Source organism: Chrysemys picta, chromosome 2 (genome assembly GCF_011386835.1).
Source record: "Chrysemys picta bellii isolate R12L10 chromosome 2, ASM1138683v2, whole genome shotgun sequence".
NCBI lineage: Eukaryota > Metazoa > Chordata > Testudines > Emydidae > Chrysemys > Chrysemys picta.
In genome coordinates, this window is record NC_088792.1 from 249,755,754 (window position 1) to 249,764,411 (window position 8,658).

General features: G+C 42.3%; 1 long non-coding RNA gene across 1 annotated transcript; it reads right to left on the minus strand.

The window, feature by feature from the left end:
* Positions 1-2,656: 2,656 nt before the first annotated feature.
* On the minus strand, positions 2,657-7,821 carry LOC135981170 (uncharacterized). The gene is made up of 2 exons (XR_010598132.1): positions 7,611-7,821; positions 2,657-3,520 (listed from the first exon to the last, which is right to left on the minus strand). It is a non-coding gene; the product is annotated as an uncharacterized LOC135981170 (long non-coding RNA).
* Positions 7,822-8,658: the final 837 nt, after the last annotated feature.

The window sequence follows — 8,658 nt, forward strand, 5'->3', positions numbered from 1 at the left end:
ATTGCAGGTGTCCAGAAGCCTAGGGACTGGGCACTCAAGTGTAAAAAGGTGGGGAGTGTAAATTGCTCTCCTGAAGAGGGCATGAGCGGGGCTTGTGGTAGCCAGAATGGAGTGGTTATACTGCCCGCAGCTTGTAGCTTAGGGAGAACGTCCCTCTGTGGGCACGGAAAAGACTCCCCCTTGCTGTGAGCACATGGTAGCGATTCACCTCGACACCTTGGTTAACCCCCAAAAGGGTCACACTAACTATCCAGAATAGTGTGCCCTGTGTGTGTGTGTGTGTCTAACCCTCAGCATTTTGCTGATGCACAAACACTGGGAAAAGGCCCAGTGGAATTTTTTTCCCCCAAGGAGGGTGTGTGACAGAAATTGGAAGTTCTGATAGTTTTCCAGCAAACAGGTGAAGCACTGAGCCAGGCTGTGGCCTGGGAAACCCAGTCAGTTTCACAGTGTACAGGAAATTCTGTAACACAGTCACTTGGTAGGGAGGGAGCAGAGTGCTACCACTAGCTGTTACAATGCTGGGGTGTACCCCATGGTGCCGTTTTCCCTGGTGATGCAAAGCAATGTTGGTTTTGTTGCTCTCATTTTAACCACTGTGCTCAGAACACCCCAAGAATCAAATGATGAAGAGAAAAAACTGCCTGACTGAAAGACTTTCTTTTCATTGCTGACCCAGCTGATTGGCTTTGCCAACTCCAGGGTGCTAATGGGAAGCTCACAAAAATGGGTAGAGAACAGTCTGAAAAATATGTATGTGCAGCACCCATTAAAGCTGGGCAACTTTAGAAGACTAATTCCCACAAAAAGAAAATTAAATTTCCTCTAACTTCTGGCATGTCTAGAATCACTTGTACATGTGCTAAATTCCCTCCAGGAGTTTGGATTAAGTCCCTCATAAATCTGAAGGAGAAAATGTCTATAGTGGAAAACAGTAGTGACAATTTTTTAGTTCTTGCAGGGGAAATGGATCTAGGTAAATGGACATTGGAATGACCATTGTCTTTCAGAGGTTTTACCATTCAGATATACATGAGCCATAAAAAGCAGCTATGTCAAAAATAACTTATTTTGCTAAACAATAAGTTAGCTTAATACAACACCAATAGGTAAGAAGAGACTGTTTCTTTCTGTATGTGTCCTTATAAAAAAAAAAATATTGTGACTGGTTGGACCTCTTAGGAAGTCACCTGATGTGCTGAGATACCACTGAGTCTACCTGTTCTGCCGGCCTGGGCCCCCTTTAACGTGTCTTGCTGAGCCAGGCTCTTAAAACCTCCTCTAACACACACACAGGTAGGGCCTGTGACATTGTGCAGTCTATACGGTTTTATAAAAACTTGATAATAAGTCAATATAAGGTAACTGAGATAGTTTTAGAGAAAATACGGTAATAAGTGAATGTAAGTAACTGGGATATGCCTCATGCAAAAGGTCTCTTGTAAGGTATCATTACAAAGCTTATAATCTACTGAGTGTGATCATCTGATTTGTATAAATGTACCACTCTTGTATCTAAAACTAGAAATATAAAATGTAACTCTGAGGGCCTATTGTAATTGTGTAAAGTGTGGACCATTAATGATGGTTTGGAATCTTGATGACTCCCATTGTCTGCAGATGGCTGTATTTACCTGTGAGTCTTCCTGTATATGTGTGTGCTGGCAAGTGAGTAATGAAGTCTTGCAGTGACATGTGATCATGTCACCTGAACTGGAATCCATCTTTAACCTGGTGCTTTTCCAGTGAGGGGGGGTGGAAACCCAGAGAGACAAAGAGTTCCCACCTTATGCAAAAGATATATAAAGGGGGGGGAAGAGAATAGAGAAGAGAAATGAAGAATCCCCTAGCTACCACCTGAGCTGCAACAAGAGCTGTACCAGGGGAAAGAATTGTGCCCAGGCCTGGAAGGTGTCCAGTCTGAGAAAAACTTACTGAAACATCTCTGAGGGTGAGATTATCTGTATTTAGTTTGATTAGGCATAGATTTGCGCATTTTATTTTATTTTGCTTGGTGACTTACTTTGTTCTGTCTGTTACTACTTTGAACCACTTAAATCCTACTGTCTGTATTTAATAAAATCACTTTTTATTTAGTAATTTACCCAGAGTATGTATTAATACCTGGGGGAGCAAACAACTGTGCATATCTCTCTATCAGTGTTATAGAGGGCGAACAATTTATGAGTTTGCCCTGCATAAGCTTTATGCAGGGTAAAACGGATTTATTTGGGTTTAGACTCCATTGGGAGTTGAGCATCTGAGTGCTAAAGACAAGCGCACTTCTGTAAGCTGTTTTTAGGTAACCTGCAGCTTTGGGACAGGAGATTCAGACCCTGGATCTGTGTGTGGAGCCAAACAGGAGTGTCTGGCTCAGCAAGACAGGGTGCTGGAGTCCTGAGCTGGCAGGGAAAGCAGAAGCAGGGGTAGTCTTTGCACATCGGGTGGCAGCTCCCAAGGGGGTTTCTGTGATCCAACCCGTCACAGGGCCACACCCAGCTGCAGCTCAGCTGTGGGAAGACTCAGCTTAAGGGACTTGCTCCAGCACTCAGATGTCCACCTCCTTTGGAGTACAGACCCAAAGATATATTATGTTCACCTCTTCCCTCAATGCACAATTCCCACCCACCCCCAAATAGAAATCACATAAACTGGGTTATATTATAAACCAGAAATATATTTATTAACTATAACAGGTGTATTTTAAGTAGTTAAGGAGGTAGCAGACAGAACAAGGCAGATTACTAAGAAAATAAAACAGAGCACGCAAACTAAACTTAATACACTAAAGAAACTGGTTACAAGTGAGTTCTCACTCTAAATGTGGTTCTAATAATCTTCTTCATAGGCCAGACGCCCTTTCAGCCTGGGCCCAGTTCTTTCCCCCTGTTCAGTCTTAGGACTAGTCTACACTGGCAACGCTAAAGCACTGCCGGGCCACGGCAGCGCTTTAACGTGCCTTGTGTGGTCGCGGCGCAGCGCTGGGAGAGCGCTCTAAAAAAAACCCACCTCAACGAGGGGTGTAGCTCCCAGCACTGGGACACTGTTTACACTGGCACTTTACAGCACTGCAACTTGCTGCGCTCTGGGGGGTGTTTTTTAACCCCCCTGAGCGAGAAAGTTGCAGCGCTGTTAATTGCCAGTGTAGACAAGCCCTTAGTTGTTTCCAGCAGTCATCTTGGGTGGTGTAGCAGGGGAGAACTGACAACCAGGATCACCTCCCTCTCCACCCTTAAATAGGATTTGCATAAGGCGGGAATCCTTTGTTTCCTACTTTGACCCCCCTTCCCTTACAGTGGAAAGTTACAAGAAGTCCCAGGTAATGTTTTAGTATCAGGTGACAAGACCACCTGACTCTGTAGGGCCCTTGTAGCCATTCTTCACAGGCTGACCCACAAGTTCACAGGAAGACTAAGCTCTTTTACAGTCCATTGTCCTTGTTGATGGGCCATCGCCCTGTCTGGCTTTTCCATTGTTGTACCTGAAGTGTTGGCAGTGGGCATCACCCAAAGTAGCATAGCTGAAATACAGATACATAGTCAATATTCCTAACTTCAGATACAGAAATGAGACAGGCATATAAATAGGATAATCACATTCAGTAAATCATAACCTTTCCAATGATATCTCACACAAGCCATCTTGCATAAAGTATATCTTAGTTATATCATATTCATATCATAAACATTTTTTCATAAAGAATATGGAGCAACACATCACAGATCTATAGCTCAAAAGTAAACTCTCCATGATTTTCATAAGTCAGGATTGTGGTGGGTATAATGGTTATGAAAGACTGTGTTTTCTTTGTACAGCACCTTTAAATGAGTCTGCCGTCTGCCAGCAGCACCTTCACTTTGTATTTGGATACAGAATGCTACAGAGGAGGGTGGGAGATACCATGGGCCCCTTCCTGGAGACTTTACCCTTGATCTTTCTTGTTTGTTGCTTTTGTCCCTTAATCTAAAATAGATCAGTTAGACTGAAACTATATGATTGTACTTTGTGTATGGAAAACATCACCAGGATAATATTCTTTGGCTCCAGGAGCTACTACTGAGTGAACCCAATACTGAAAACTGATTCATCACTTGTAAATGCTAAACATATCAGAATATGAAAATCATTTCTCTCCTTAAAATTACAATGAAAATGTCATTGCAAACGCCATGCTTTTGATGTATGAGCACTATTCCCAGGATCCAATCATCACAAATAAATTGTTTAAATATGTGACATTTATATTAGAAGCTATTGGAAGGCAGACAAACAGAAAGGATGTGTTTTAACATGCCATACATTTTTAGAGGCTGTCATCATCTCTGCTAGTTACATATGTGGACACTGATTGTTTATTACTTAGGGCTATTTAGCTTATAAAGAATTTTATTTCACTGTGCATACAGTGTAAAAACACTAAGAAATGTGTTTAGCAGGAGACTGATAACTTCCTTATAAGGAGAGTACAGTTAATAGTTGAGAAGACACACAGCTAAAAGTAGCCCTTATAAAATGTAGAAGATTCTATTAAAAACAGAAATGCAGGAAATGTCTAGTTCCTAAAACTGATTGTACAAATTTGCATGGGAATAAATAAATTTACTGTACTTCATTCTATGATACATCCTTTGAAAGTAATGAAATTCTCTTTGGATCCACACATCTGTGTATCTGGTACACTGTGCATGCGCACACACACACACACACACCCTCCCCAGAGAATGATCTTACACCCATTCAAGACAATAGGAAAACTCCTATTGACTTCAGTGGAACAGGATCAGGCTGGTGGAGTCTGGGGGTGGATTCACCATTCACTTACACGAATGTGAATTGGAAATAACTCCACTTGTATAAAGTGAGAGAAAAATCAGACTCTGTATCTTATATTTAATAACTGACAACAAATTGTTCATGACACTAGCTTTAACCTCATGAAGAAACTTGCACAAATACAGACAGATCTTCTGTTAGTCTCAAAGGTGCCACAGGACCCTCTGTTGCTTTTTATAGCTTTATTTATTTATTCTGAAATGAAAATGGAGCCTATCCTGCAGTTCGTACTCAGGTAAAATTCCTTGGGGATTGTCCTCTTCCTTGGGAACAACAAATAATTGCCTTGCATCCATTTTCACAGCTGATGTTATGGAATTCTACACATTTAGTTCTAGAGCATTTTCATCACCAATATATTTTAAATTGGTGTCAAGGTTTGGAGCAGAAATTATCAAATATTAAAACAAGACTCGTGGCAGCCTGAAAATTCCTTTCCCACTTTCTTATTTAAAAGGATTCTTTCATTGTAGCTTCTGCGGGCATCAAAGACTCATTTCACTGTCCCTCCCCACAAATCCTGAGACCAAACCTGAAAGCTAAGGAGCTGATTCAGTAACTCAGCCAGAGGTTATGGGTCTAATATAGGAGTGGGTTAGGGTTGTCAATTTTGGTTGGACGTATTCCTGGAGGTTACATCACATGAAAATATTTAATTAAAGATTAATCTAGACTCCAGGACAATCTGGGAGAACTGACAACCTTAAAGTGGGTGGATGAGCTTCTGTGGCCAGCAATGTGCAGAAGGTCAGATTAAAAGATCATGATGGTCCCTTCTGGCCTTAAAGTCTATGATCCTGCAGCCCTGTGCATAGAATACTCCTGAAGAAATCAATGGGAGTTTTGTTTGCACAGAGCCTGAAGAATTGGGCTCATTACTGGGAAGAAAATAAGAAAAGGAAAATAAGATGAATACCTTAAACATCGTACTAGTAAGGAAGAAGACCATTAGACCATGGAACAAGTTTCCTAAGGGATGCACCATTTCTTGATGCTCAAACCATGATCATGAAAGTAGTTTAAAAATGAAACTAGATTGGACAAAGCAGTAGAAATTATACCATAGGGAAAAGTCCTACCCTGGCAAACAACTATATCTTTACTGCATCTGAAGTCTTTGGTTCTCTAAGAAGAATCAAGTTAAAATGGTGATGATTAAATAGTTTGTTTTTTTACTATAATTGTTCATTACATACTAAAGGAACTTTAAAAGATCCTACTTCATTGCTGCTCAGTTGGGATTATATTTGGCAAATATGAAAGTTATCATTTGGATGGAAACCGTATGGGAGATTGAAAGATTGAGATTTCAGAGACAACAATTTGCCTGTGTCTGAGGCCAAAAAGGTCTGAGTGTGTGGAAAAATAAATTTTATTGTAATACCAATAAATCAGATGAAGGGGAGAGAAAGCCACTAGTGTAAAGAGATGGGTTTGGAAAATAAAATGGAAGATTCCTTTTTGTTTTACTGGGATCTGGCTTTTATGTTGTCATAAAAAGGATCTGGATACTACAGATGGTTTTATGTAGAACCACGTGATGGGTGTCATGCTGCTTGGGAAGAATTAAATTACATTTTAAAATCTAAATTTCCAGTCTACAGTTTTGTGGAAAACATAATTTATGAATAAACTTTTGCTGTAGATTTAACAAATGTTCCAGGCAAGGAATGAATAGAAGATGCTGATCTGCACATATAATTTACAAATCTATGATATCTTGACTGATATGCAGAAGAACACTACCCTATTCAGAATAATGAGAAAATAAAGTGAGATTAAAATAATCATACAGACATCCCAATTCTAGGTGCCACTGGGACAGAATTAATCTTCCAAATGAAGACTCCTGTTCTGATGCCCCAGACAGTATTATGAACATTTCAGTAGTAGGTTCCAAAGCAACAAAGGCCTTCTCCAAAGCCCATTGGGATCTTTCCATTGACTTCAATGAGTTTTGGACCCAGCCTTAACCACAGGACTTTATTGAAAAGCTTGCCATTGCTGTGAGAACAGAAGGACATTTTCAAAAGTGTGTTTAATTAACAAGCTTGAGGGGACGTTTTAGTGGGAGACTCAAACAGCAGCAGAACTTCATTGAACAGCCTGTCGGTCTGCATCCATGATTGCTATTATTATCATTTACAATTACTATAGCCCCCACAAAGTAATAAATGCCTCTTTTAAAAGTGCCCAATGTACGGTGCTCAGTATAAGAATCAAAAGCAGCAACACCAGGTTTCCCTTTTAGTTTGTGAGTGCTTATTTAGAAAGTATTAGCAATTTTACACATCATTACTACACAAGTGTCACAGATCCTACTGAGTGTCCCTTCCTAACCACCCCCTCGAATGGCAGTGAGTGAATCCACACCTCTGTGCTCTGAATCCCCAGGGTGTTTCAAGCTCTACAGCCTGAATGGAGTCCAGTCTCAGGGTCTCTAGGCACACTCGCAGGGTGCAGACTTTCTATCTTTCACCCCCCCTTTGAGAGTTGGAACCCACAGTGCAGCTGCTTTGCCCCTCTGGGTGCAGTGCTGACCCTTCAGACTGCCCTGTACTTAATACACCCCTCTCCCAGAACTCCACCCCAAAGGTGTGAAGCTTCTGGTTTTCTATGTATCTCTCTCAGAGGCATACACTAGTTGTGGAGGATACCACACACATCACTTTGTACAGTCTAACACCTTCATTCTCTTTTATCCTTAAAGATGTAAAGCACAGGAGAGTACAGATCATACAAAACAATAAACATCTGATGCTGCAAACATCCCTCACTTTCTAGCTCATTCTTCCCTTAGAAGTCCTTGGGGAACCATCGGGGTCCAGGTAGGCAGGATGTCCCCTCCTCATACAGGCTGTTGCATGCTGGCTGGTCTCTGCACCTCATGGAGCCTGTAATGGTATAAGGGAGACCATTCCTCTGGGGTCAGAGGCTGGCAGCTGGCTGGCTTATTAACCCTGCCTACTGCACCTGGAAAAAAAGACCTGTAACTTAATTGGCTGATCCTCAAAAAGAAGGCAGCAGGAAATGGAGAAGGGAGCTTCAATACTTGTGTGTGTGATGGACTGCAGCAGGAGCAACTGTTCCAAGACACAGATGGGCAGAAGGGAGACCGTGGGGAAGTCCTGTTATTGCTAAGGTAAGAGCCAGGACATTTTGGGTTGATGAACTTCTGGGTGGTGTGAGGGACAGGCTTGGGGAAGGAACTGTGTGGACACTGAGGGAAGAGTCTGCAAAGCTTTGGTCTTGGTAAGATGGCTTGAAATAAAAGGAGAAAACCCCCACCACAACAAACCCTGCTGGAAATGGCCTCCCCTGGATTCTGTGAGCGGGCACCAGATAGAATTTCCACAGGGAAGGAGTTGGCTCAGCAAGAGCCAACTTGGGGCCTGCAGGAGGAGAGTGCTCTAAGGCTAGGTCTACACTACGGGGCGGGAGTCGACCTAAGATACGCAACTTCAGCTACAGTTTTCAGAGTAGCAGCCGTGTTAGTCTGTATCCACAAAAAGAACAGGAGTACTTGTGGCACCTTAGAGACTAACAAATTTATTAGAGCATAAGTTTTCGTGGACTACAGCCCACTTCTTCGGATGCGTGAATAGTGTAGCTGAAGTTGCGTATTTTAGGTCGACTTACCTGGTTGTGAGGACGGCGGTGAGTCGACTGCTGCCGCGCCACCGTCGACTCCGCTTCCACCTCTTTCCGCAGTGGATTTCCGGAGTCGACGGCAGAGCCATTGGGGATCGATTTTATCGCGTCGATCCCCAGTAAATCGATTGCTACCCGCCGATCCGGCGGGTAGTGAAGACGTGCCCTTAGACA